The following is a 12,560-nucleotide window of genomic DNA, read 5'->3' on the forward strand; positions in this document are numbered from 1 at the left end:
GTGTGTGTGTGAGTGAGTGAGTGTGTGTTTGCATGCACGTGTGTACCCAGAGAGAGAGATAGAGGGGCAGGGTTGGTTTAGATATTGTGTAAACATCAGCCTCTCAAAACCCGGTAGACAGACGGCTGTCAAGGGGACAATAAACAGGATCTCCCACTAATGTTCAGATTTCTGCTAAATTTCTATTCAAGTGACAGCATCCCTCTCTCACTCACACTGTTTCTCATTCACTCTCTCTCCTTCTCACTCACACTGTTTCTCATTCACTCTCTCTCTCACACTGTTTCTCATTCACTCTCTCTCTCTCACTCACTCACTCACTCACACTGTTTCTCATTCACTCTCTCTCTTTCTCACTCACACTGTTTCTCATTCACTCTCTCTTTCTCACTCTTTCTCACTCACACTATTTCTCATTCACTCTCTCTCTCACATTCACTCTCTCTCTCACTGGTCCTTCTGTAGCTCAGTTGGTAGAGCATGGCGCTTGTAACGCCAGGGTAGTGGGTTCAATCCCCGGGACCACCCATACGTAGAATGTATGCACACATGACTGTAAGTCGCTTTGGATAAAAGCGTCTGCTAAATGGCATATATTATATTATATTATCACTCACACTGTTTCTCATTCACTCTCTCACTCACTCACACTGTTTCTCATTCACTCTCTCTCTCTCACTCACACTGTTTCTCATTCATTCACTCTCTCACTCACTCACACTGTTTCTCATTCACTCTCTCTCTCACTCACTCACACTGTTTCTCATTCAATCTTTCACTCACTCACACTGTTTCTCATTCACTCTCTCTCTCACTCACTCACACTGTTTCTCATTCATTCACTCTCTCACTCACTCACACTGTTTCTCATTCAATCTTTCACTCACTCACACTGTTTCTCATTCACTCTCTCACTCACTCACTGTTTCTCATTCACTCTCTCCCTCACTAATTCACACTCTCCCTCAATCATTCACACTCTCCCTCAATCATTCACACTCTCCCTAAATAATACACTCTCCCTCACTCATTCACACTCTCTCTCACTCATTCACAGTCTCTCTCACTCATTCACATTCTCACTCACTCATTCACATTCTCACTGTCTCTCATTCACACTCTCACTGGCTCTCATTCTCACTCATTCACACTGTCACTCATTCAGACTGTCACTCATTCACTCTCACACAGTCTCACTCATTCACTCTCACCGTCTCTCATTCACTCTCTCTCTCACACTGTCTCACCCATTCACTTTCACTGTCTCTCATTCACACTCTCTCTCACTCATTCACACTCTCTCACTCTCACTGTCTCTCACTCATTCACTCTCTCACTCATACTGTCACTCATTCACTCTCTCTCATTCACACTCTCTCATTCATACTGTCACTCATTCATACTGTCACTCATTCACACTCTCTCTCACTCATTCACACTCTCACACTGTCTCTTACACTGTCACTCATTCACACTGTCTCTCACGCTGACACTCATTCACACTGACACTCACTCATTCACACTGACACTCACTCATTCACACTGACACTCACTCATTCACGCTGACACTCATTCACACTGACACTCACTCATTCACGCTGACACTCATTCACACTGACACTCATTCACACTGACACTCACTCATTCACACTGACACTCACTCATTCACACTGACACTCACTCATTCACACTGACACTCATTCACACTGACACTCACTCATTCACACTGACACTCACTCATTCACGCTGACACTCATTCACACTGACACTCACTCATTCACACTGACACTCACTCATTCACACTCACTCATTCACGCTGACACTCATTCACACTGACACTCATTCACACTGACACTCACTCATTCACACTGACACTCACTCATTCACACTGTCTCTCACGCTGACACTCATTCACACTGACACTCACTCATTCACACTGACACTCACTCATTCACGCTGACACTCATTCACACTGACACTCATTCACACTGACACTCACTCATTCACGCTGACACTCATTCACACTGACACTCACACTCTCTCACTCACTCACTCAACTCACTCACTCAATTCAATTTAAATTTAAGGGCTTTATTGGCATGGGGAACATGTGTTTACATTGCCAAAGGAAGTGAAATAGATAAACAAAAGTGAAATAAACAAACAGTATACATCACACTCACAGATGTTCCAAAAGAATAAAGACATTTCAAATGTCATATTATGTCTATATACCGTGTTGTAATGATGTGCAAATAGTTAACGTACAAAAGGCAAAATAAATAAACATAAAAATCGTTAGTATTTACATCGGTGTTTGTTCTTCACTGTTTAAAAACAATATTAAAACCTTTATTTAACTAGGCAAGTCAGTTACGAACATTCTTATTACAAATGATGCTCTAGCAGAAGGCAAAAGGCCTCCTGCGGGGACGGGGGCTGGGATTAAAAATCAAAAATCAAATAAAAATATAGGAAAAAACATACATCACGACAAGAGAGACAAAACAACACTACATAAAGACAGACCTATGACAAAAAAATAGCATGAAAACACAGCATGGTAGCAACACAACATGACAACAACATGCTAGCAACACAACATGGCAGCAGCACAACATGGCAGCAGCACAAAACAGGGTATAAACATTATTGGTCACAGACAACAGCACAAAGGGCAAGAAGGTACAGTTAACAATACATCACGCGAAGCAGACACAACTGTCAATAAGTGTCCATGATTTAGTCTTTGAATGAAGAGACTGAGATAAAATGGTCCAGTTTGAGTGTTTGTTGCAGCTCGTTTGTCTCCAGCTGCAGCGAACTGAAAAGAGGAGCGACCCAGGGATGTATGTGCTTTGAGGACCTTTAAACAGAATGTGACTCGCAGAATGGGTGTTGTATGTGGAGGATGAGGGCTGCAGTAGATATCTCAAATAGGGGGGAGTGAGGCCTAAGAGGGTTTTATAAATAAGCATCAACCAGTGGGTCTTGCGACGGGTATACAGAGATGACCAGTTTGCAGAAGAGTAGAGAGTGAAGTGATGTGTCCTATAAGGAGCATTGGTGGAAAATCTGATGGCAGAATGGTAAAGTACATCTAGCCGCTCGAGAGCACCCTTACCTGCCGATCTATAAATTCCGTCTCCATAATCTAGCATGGGTTGGATGGTCATCTGAATCAGAGTTAGTTTGGCAGCTGTGGTGAAAGAGGAGCGACTACAATAGTGGAAAACAAGTCTAGATTTAACTTTAGCCTGCAACTTTGATATGTGCTGAGAGAAGGACAGTGTATCATCTAGCCATGCTCCCAAGGACTTGTATGAGGTGACTTACCTCAAGCTCTAAACCCTCAGCGGTAGTAATCACACCTGTGGGGAGAGGGGCGTTCTTCTTACCAAACCAAGGTTAAGGGTAGTTTCTCTTTCTTTGGACACAAAGAAGGCTTTGTTGTAGAGCATTTTACACATACTCTGGGGAGGGGCCAGCTGAGTATAAGACTATCATCTGCATATAAATGGATGAAAGCTTCCTACTGCCTAAGCTATGTTGTTGATGTAAATTAAGTAGAGAGTGGGGCCTAGGATCGAGCCTTGGGGTTCTCCATTGGTAACAGGCAGTGGTTGAGACAGCAGATGTTCTGACTTTATACACTGCACTATTTGAGAGAGGTAGTTAGCAAACCGGGGCAAAATAGAAATTGGCCTATAACAGATAGGATCAGCTTGATCTCCCCTTTAAATAAAGGATGAACCGTGGCTGCCTTCCAAGCAATGGGAATCTCCCCAGAGAGAAGAGATGGGTTAAAAAAGGTCAGAGATAGGCTTGGCAGCAACCTTAAAGAAGAAAGAGTCTAAACCATCTGACCCAGATGGTTTTTTGGGGTCAAGTTTAAGGAATTCCTTTAGCACCTCTGACTCTGTGACCGCCTGCAGGGGGAAACGTTGTAGCGGGGCAGGTGAAAAAGAGGGAGGACCATCGGGGATAGTCACATTAGAAGGAGAAATGTTGGACGGGCAAGGAGGCATGGCAGAGACAAATAGGAATCCTGGCTTAATGAAATGGTGATTAACGAGCTCAACCATGTGCTCCTTGTCAGTAACAACCACATCATCAACATTAAGGAACATGGGCAGCTGTGAGGAGGAGGGTTTATTCTCAAGGTTCATTTTCCTTTAACTGTTTTCCAGAACTTTTTTTTTTTTTAGACCCACAGAGAGAGAACGGCTCCTGAAAGTAACTAACTTTGGCCTTCCGGATAGCCTGAGTGCACATATTTGTCATTTGCCTGAACAAGAGCCAGTCAGCCTGAGTATGCATTTTCTTTATGGGCGTGTATTTATTAACAATACCACTGAAAATATCAAAAAAAGAAGGTCCAAGCATCTTCAACAGAGGGGACCAAGCTGATTCTATACCAATTTACCTGGTTGTCGAGGCCTGATCATGAAGGAAGGCTTGCTCATTAAACATTTTTAGCAAGCGTCTATGACAAGTCGGAACAGGTCGTTTCACTGAGCAGCAATTAAGAACACAGGCTGTAAAACAGTGATCACTAAGGCCATTACAGAAAACACCAGACTGATACTTATCAGGATTATTTGTGAGGATAACATCGAGGAGAGTAGCCTTTTCTGGGTGTTTGGAGTCATACCTTGTGGGATTGGTAATAATCTGAGAAAGATTTAGGGAGTCCCATTGTTTTAGGATTTGGTCTGGTGGTTTAAGCATGTCCCAGTTTAGGTCACCAAGGACAAATTCAAACTTAGTGTAAGGGGCCAGGAGAGAGCTTTGGGCAGGTAGGGTACAGGCTGGTGCTGATGGAGGACGATAGCACCCAGCAACAGTCAACGAAGAGCTAATTGAAAGTTAATGCGTAAAACTAGCAAATACAATTGTTTGGGGACAGACTTGTTGGAGACATCCGAGCACTGAAGGTGATCCTTGGTAAAGATTGCCACTCCCTCACCTTTGGAAGATCTGTCTTGCCATAAAAGGTTATAACCAGTAAGGTTAACATCAGTATTCAAAACACTCTTCCTTCACCACGTCTCAGTAATGACCTACATCTCTGGATTGGAGCTGTGAACCCACACTTTCAATTGATACATTTTAGATAATAAGCTTCTAGTTTTAACATGCATAAAACCCAGGCTTTTACGAGAGCAGAAATCAGTGAAGCAGATATAAGAGCACAAGTCAGAATAGGGGGTAGCAACAGTAGATGGGCCAGGGTGTACATGCACAGATGTAACCAGCAGTAATACATTCAGGGCACGACAGAGGAAAGGGAGAGCTCTGCAGTGCTGATTTATGAGATCTGAATGTGCATTAGATCATATTGTACAGCAATTTCATCGGGTAACATGAACACAAAGCCGGTGAGAGGTGGTTAGAATAGGATGGCGGGGCCAAGAGTCCACGTAACCAATAGAGAGTCAGAGTCCCGAGTGTGGAACTAACATAGACTGTCCCATGGATGGGTAAACAAGCAAGTTCATAGTCAACAAAGCACGCAGGAGTCATGAGGCAAATAGCATAAAGCAAAAAATATAACAACTTGGGGCTAGCCATTGTAAGTTCAGAGTCACTCGCCTCCACAGTGCCTGTGTGCTGGAGGCGAGTGAAAGCTGGGGAGAGATGGGGGAGTGTGGCGGGGGTACCTGTACCAGACAGGGGGAGACAACCAGGGCAGACGGTGAACAGAGAGGAGGGAGTGTGGTGGCGGTACCTGTACCAGACAGGGAGACAACCAGGGCAGACGGTGAACAGAGAGGGGGGAGTGTGGCGGGGGTACCTGTACCAGACAGGGAGACAACCAGGGCAGACGGTGAACAGAGAGGGGGGAGTGTGGCGGGGGTACCTGTACCAGACAGGGAGACAACCAGGGCAGACGGTGAACAGAGAGGGGGGAGTGTGGTGGAGGTACCTGTACCAGACAGGGAGACAGGTCAGGGCAGACGGTGAACAGAGAGGGGGGAGTGTGGTGGAGGTACCTGTACCAGACAGGGAGAGACAGACCAGGGCAGACGGTGAACAGAGAGGGAGGAGTGTGGTGGAGGTACCTATACCAGACAGGGAGACAACCAGGGCAGACGGTGAACAGAGAGGGGGGAGTGTGGTGGAGGTACCTGTACCAGACAGGGAGACAGGTCAGGGCAGACGGTGAACAGAGAGGGGGGAGTGTGGTGGAGGTACCTGTACCAGACAGGGAGAGACAGACCAGGGCAGACGGTGAACAGAGAGGGGGGAGTGTGGTGGGGGTACCTGTACCAGACAGGGAGAGACAGGCCAGGGCAGACGGTGAACAGAGAGGGGGGAGTGTGGTGGGGGTACCTGTACCAGACAGGGAGAGACAGGCCAGGGCAGACGGTGAACAGAGAGGGGGAGTGTGGTGGGGGTACCTATACCAGACAGGGAGACAACCAGGGCAGACGGTGCACAGAAAGGGGGAGTGTGGTGGGGGTACCTATACCAGACAGGGAGACAACCAGGGCAGACGGTGAACAGAGAGGGGGGAGTGTGGTGGAGGTACCTGTACCAGACAGGGGGAGACAGGCCAGGGCAGACGGTGAACAGAGAGGGGGAGTGTGGCGGGGGTACCTATACAAGACAGGGGGAGACAGGCCAGGGCAGACGGTGAACAGAGAGGGAGGAGTGTGGTGGAGGTACCTGTACCAGACAGGGAGACAACCAGGGCAGACGGTGAACAGAGAGGGGGGAGTGTGGTGGGGGTACCTGTACCAGACAGGGGGAGACAGGCCAGGGCAGACGGTGAACAGAGAGGGGAGTGTGGTGGGGGTACCTGTACCAGACAGGAGACAACCAGGGCAGACGGTGAACAGAGAGGGGGAGTGTGGTGGGGGTACCTGTACCAGACAGGGAGACAACCAGGGCAGACGGTGAACAGAGAGGGGGGAGTGTGGTGGAGGTACCTGTACCAGACAGGGGGAGACAGGCCAGGGCAGACGGTGAACAGAGAGGGGGGAGTGTGGCGGGGGTACCTATACCAGACAGGGGGAGACAGGCCAGGGCAGACGGTGAACAGAGAGGGGGGAGTGTGGTGGGGGTACCTGTACCAGACAGGGGGAGACAGGCCAGGGCAGACGGTGAACAGGGAGGGGGGAGTGTGGTGGGGGTACCTGTACCAGATAGGGGGAGACAGACCAGGGCAGATGGTGAACAGAGAGGGGGGAGTGTGGTGGAGGTACCTGTACCAGACAGGGAGACAGGCCAGGGCAGACGGTGAACAGAGAGGGAGGAGTGTGGTGGAGGTACCTGTACCAGACAGGGAGACAACCAGGGCAGACGGTGAACAGAGAGGGAGGAGTGTGGTGGAGGTACCTGTACCAGACAGGGAGACAGGCCAGGGCAGACGGTGAACAGAGAGGGAGGAGTGTGGTGGAGGTACCTGTACCAGACAGGGAGACAGGCCAGGGCAGACGGTGAACAGAGAGGGGGGAGTGTGGTGGGGTACCTGTACCAGACAGGGGGAGACAGGGCAGGGCAGACGGTGAACAGAGAGGGGGGAGTGTGGTGGGGGTACCTGTACCAGACAGGGAGACAACCAGGGCAGACGGTGAACAGAGAGGGGGGAGTGTGGTGGAGGTACCTATACCAGACAGGGGGAGACAGGGCAGGGCAGATGGTGAACAGAGAGGGGGGAGTGTGGTGGAGGTACCTGTACCAGACAGGGGGAGACAACCAGGGCAGACGGTGAACAGAGAGGGGGGAGTGTGGTGGAGGTACCTGTACCAGACAGGGGGAGACAGGCCAGGGCAGACGGTGAACAGGGAGGGGGGAGTGTGGTGGGGGTACCTATACCAGACAGGGAGACAGGTCAGGGCAGACGGTGAACAGGGAGGGGGGAGTGTGGTGGGGGTACCTGTACCAGACAGGGAGACAGGCCAGGGCAGACGGTGAACAGGGAGGGGGGAGTGTGGTGGGGGTACCTGTACCAGACAGGGAGACAGGCCAGGGCAGACGGTGAACAGAGGGGGAGTGTGGTGGGGGTACCTGTACCAGACAGGGAGACAGGTCAGGGCAGACGGTGAACAGGGAGGGGGAGTGTGGTGGGGGTACCTGTACCAGACAGGGGAGACAACCAGGGCAGACGGTGAACAGAGAGGGGGAGTGTGGTGGGGGTACCTGTACCAGACAGGGAGAGACAGGCCAGGGCAGACGGTGAACAGAGAGGGGGGAGTGTGGTGGGGGTACCTATACCAGACAGGGAGACAACCAGGGCAGACGGTGAACAGAGAGGGGGGAGTGTGGTGGAGGTACCTGTACCAGACAGCGGGAGACAGACCAGGGCAGATGGTGAACAGAGAGGGGGGAGTGTGGTGGGGGTACCTGTACCAGACAGGGGGAGACAGGCCAGGGCAGACGGTGAACAGAGAGGGGGGAGTGTGGTGGAGGTACCTGTACCAGACAGGGGGAGACAGACCAGGGCAGATGGTGAACAGAGAGGGGGGAGTGTGGTGGAGGTACCTATACCAGACAGAGGGAGACAGGCCAGGGCAGACGGTGAACAGAGAGGGGGGAGTGTGGTGGAGGTACCTGTACCAGACAGAGGGAGACAGGCAAGGGCAGATGGTGAACAGAGAGGGGGGGGAGTGTGGTGGAGGTACCTATACCAGACAGGGGGAGACAGGTCAGGGCAGACGGTGAACAGAGAGGGAGGAGTGTGGTGGAGGTACCTGTACCAGATAGGGGGAGACAGGTCAGGGCAGACGGTGAACAGAGAGGGGGGAGTGTGGTGGAGGTACCTGTACCAGATAGGGGGAGACAGGTCAGGGCAGACGGTGAACAGAGAGGGGGGAGTGTGGTGGAGGTACCTATACCAGACAGGGGGAGACAGGCCAGGGCAGACGGTGAACAGAGAGGGAGGAGTGTGGTGGGGGTACCTATACCAGACAGGGGGAGACAGGCCAGGGCAGACGGTGAACAGAGAGGGAGGAGTGTGGTGGGGTTACCTATACCAGACAGGGGGAGACAGGCCAGGGCAGACGGTGAACAGAGAGGGAGGAGTGTGGTGGAGGTACCTATACCAGACAGGGGGAGACAGACCAGGGCAGACGGTGAACAGAGGGAGGAGTGTGGTGGGGGAGTGTGGTGGTGGAGGTACCTATACCAGATAGGGGAGACAGGTCAGGGCAGACGGTGAACAGAGAGGGGGGAGTGTGGTGGAGGTACCTATACCAGACAGGGGGAGACAGGTCAGGGCAGACGGTGAACAGAGAGGGAGGAGTGTGGTGGAGGTACCTGTACCAGATAGGGGGAGACAGGTCAGGGCAGACGGTGAACAGAGAGGGGGGAGTGTGGTGGAGGTACCTGTACCAGATAGGGGGAGACAGGTCAGGGCAGACGGTGAACAGAGAGGGGGGAGTGTGGTGGAGGTACCTATACCAGACAGGGGGAGACAGGCCAGGGCAGACGGTGAACAGAGAGGGAGGAGTGTGGTGGGGGTACCTATACCAGACAGGGGGAGACAGGCCAGGGCAGACGGTGAACAGAGAGAGAGGAGTGTGGTGGGGTTACCTATACCAGACAGGGGGAGACAGGCCAGGGCAGACGGTGAACAGAGAGGGAGGAGTGTGGTGGAGGTACCTATACCAGACAGGGGGAGACAGACCAGGGCAGACGGTGAACAGAGAGGGGGGAGTGTGGTGGAGGTACCTATACCAGATAGGGGGAGACAGGTCAGGGCAGACGGTGAACAGAGAGGGGGGAGTGTGGTGGAGGTACCTATACCAGACAGGGGGAGACAGGCCAGGGCAGACGGTGAACAGAGAGGGGGGAGTGTGGTGGGGGTACCTGTAGGAGACAGGCCAGGGCAGACAGTGAACAGAGAGGGGGAGTGTGGTGGAGGTACTTGTAGGAGACAGGCCAGGGCAGACGGTGAACAGAGAGGGAGGAGTGTGGTGGAGGTACCTGTAGGAGACAGGCCAGGGCAGACAGTGAACAGAGAGGGGGAGTGGGGTGGACGTACCTGTAGGAGACAGACCAGGGCAGACGGTGAACAGAGAGGGAGGAGTGTGGTGGAGGTACCTGTAGGAGACAGGCCAGGGCAGACAGTGAACAGAGAGGGGGGAGTGTGGTGGAGGTACCTGGAGGAGACAGACCAGGGCAGACGGTGAACAGAGAGGGAGGAGTGTGGTGGAGGTACCTGTAGGAGACAGGCCAGGGCAGACAGTGAACAGAGAGGGGGGGAGTGTGGTGGAGGTACCTGTAGGAGACAGACCAGGGCAGACGGTGAACAGAGAGGGAGGAGTGTGGTGGAGGTACCTGTAGGAGACAGACCAGGGCAGACGGTGAACAGAGAGGGAGGAGTGTGGTGGGGGTACCTGTAGGAGACAGGCCAGGGCAGACAGTGAACAGAGAGGGGGGAGTGTGGTGGAGGTACCTGTAGGAGACAGGCCAGGGCAGACAGTGAACAGAGAGGGAGGAGTGTGGTGGAGGTACCTGTAGGAGACAGGCCAGGGCAGACAGTGAACAGAGAGGGGGGGAGTGTGGTGGAGGTACATGTAGGAGACAGACCAGGGCAGACGGTGAACAGATCACCAGGTGGAATCCAAGCAGCAGAGCAGCAGGCAATGGGAGTAGGTGTCACATCCACTTGGGAGAAGCTTTTTTCAAGAAAATCCCAGCTAGCTAGCTAACGTAAGCTAGTAAGTCTCTGTCTTTTCAGTGTTGTGGAATGGTTCTTTACGGCGTTCAAACAAAGTTGTCCTGTGGTTGTTGTATTTTGGGGATTCTGAAGAGGACTTCTTCTCTGCACAGATGGAGGGGGCTTCAAAGGCCTCTGCATTTGGGTGTGGAGGGGCTGTGAAACTCTCCTGCCATTGTAAGGCTCAAGAGTTTTCCCGCCTCTCGTTTTCGTACCTCTCGATTCACACTTAAGTGATCATTTTTGGGAGATTCTTTCCTAGCAGCTTGGTAGCCGTATTTATTAAGCTTTATAAAACAAAATCACCTAGAGATTGTCTTTTACTTTCTGTCTTCAGAAAGTAGGTTCAGACTGAACATTACTCAATCAATTTTGTGTTGGATGGTATATCCAGGTTCTGCTGTGTTTCTTCTGCAGATTTTGGCTCGTTAGAATATTATAATTTGTATATTTTTTTGGTTGCCCTTTTCTTGTGGCAACAGGACAAAACTCTTGCTGCTGTGATGGCACACTATGGTATTTCACCTAATAGATATGGGAGTTTATCAAAATTGGATTTGTTTTCAAATTATTTGTGGGTCTGTTTAATCTGAGGGAAATATGTGTCTCTAATATGGTCATACATGTGGCAGGAGGTTAGGAAGTGCAGCTCAGCCTTTCTCAATAGCAAAGCTATGCTCACTGAGTACATAGTCAAAAATGTTCTTAATGTTGAGTCAGTCTTTCACTCTCCCACTCCCATATCCTTTCACTCTGTTGTTGCTACTGTTTATTTTCTGGCACTTTGTTCCTAGTTATATGTACTAGGAATAGTACATTCGGAAAGTATTCAGACCCCTTGACTTTTTCCACATCACGTTAAATTAGAGCCTTATTCTAAAATGGATTGAATTGTTTTATTCCCTCATCAATCTACACACAGTACCCCATAATGACAAAGCAAAAACAGGCTTTTAGAAATTGTGCAAATGTATAAAAAATACAAAACTGATATCACATTTACATAAGTATTCAGAACCTTTAATCAGTACTTTGTTGAAGCACATATGGCAGCGAATACCCACGAAGACTCAAGGCTATATGATGCTACAAGCTTGGCACACCTTTATTTGGTGAGTTTCTCCCATTCTTCTCTGCAGATCAGGTTGGATGGGGAGCGTCGCTGCACAGCTATTTTCAGGTCTCTCCAAAGATGTTTGATCGGGTTCAAGTCTGGGCTCTGGCTGGGCCACTCAAGGACATTCAGAGACTTGTCCCAAAGCCCCTCCTGCGTTGTCTTGGCTGTGTGCCTGGGTCACTGTCCTGTTGGAAGGGGAACCTTTGCCCCAGTCTGAGGTCCTGAGTGCTCTGGAGCAGGTTTTCATCATGGTTCTCTCTGTACTTTGCTCACTTCATCTTTCCCTCGAACCAGACTGGTCTCCCAGTCCCTGCCGCTGAAAAACATCTCTACAGCATGATGCTGCCACCACCATGCTTCACCGTAGGGTTGGAGCCAGGTTTCCTCCAGACGTGACGCTTGGCCTTCAGGCCATAGAGTTCAATCTTGGTTTCATCAGAACCAGAGAATCTTGTTTCTCATGGTCTGCGAGTCCTTTAGGTGCCTTTTGGCAAACTCCAAGCGGGCTGTCATGTGACTTTTTTTCTGAGGAGTGGCTTCCGTCTGGCCACTCTACTATAAAGGCCTGATTGGTGGAGTGCTGCAGAGATGGTTGCCTTCTGGAAGGTTCTCGCATCTCCACAGAGGAACTCTGAGAGAGCTATAGCTCTCTCAGAGTGACATTTGGGTACTTGGTAACCTCCCTGACCAAGGCCCTTTTTGCTCAGTTTGGCTGGGCGGCCAGCTCTAGAAAGAGTCTTGGTGGTTCCAAACTTCTTCCATTTAAGAATGATG

This window comes from Oncorhynchus keta, chromosome 20 (genome assembly GCF_023373465.1).
Source record: "Oncorhynchus keta strain PuntledgeMale-10-30-2019 chromosome 20, Oket_V2, whole genome shotgun sequence".
NCBI classification, from domain to species: domain Eukaryota; kingdom Metazoa; phylum Chordata; class Actinopteri; order Salmoniformes; family Salmonidae; genus Oncorhynchus; species Oncorhynchus keta.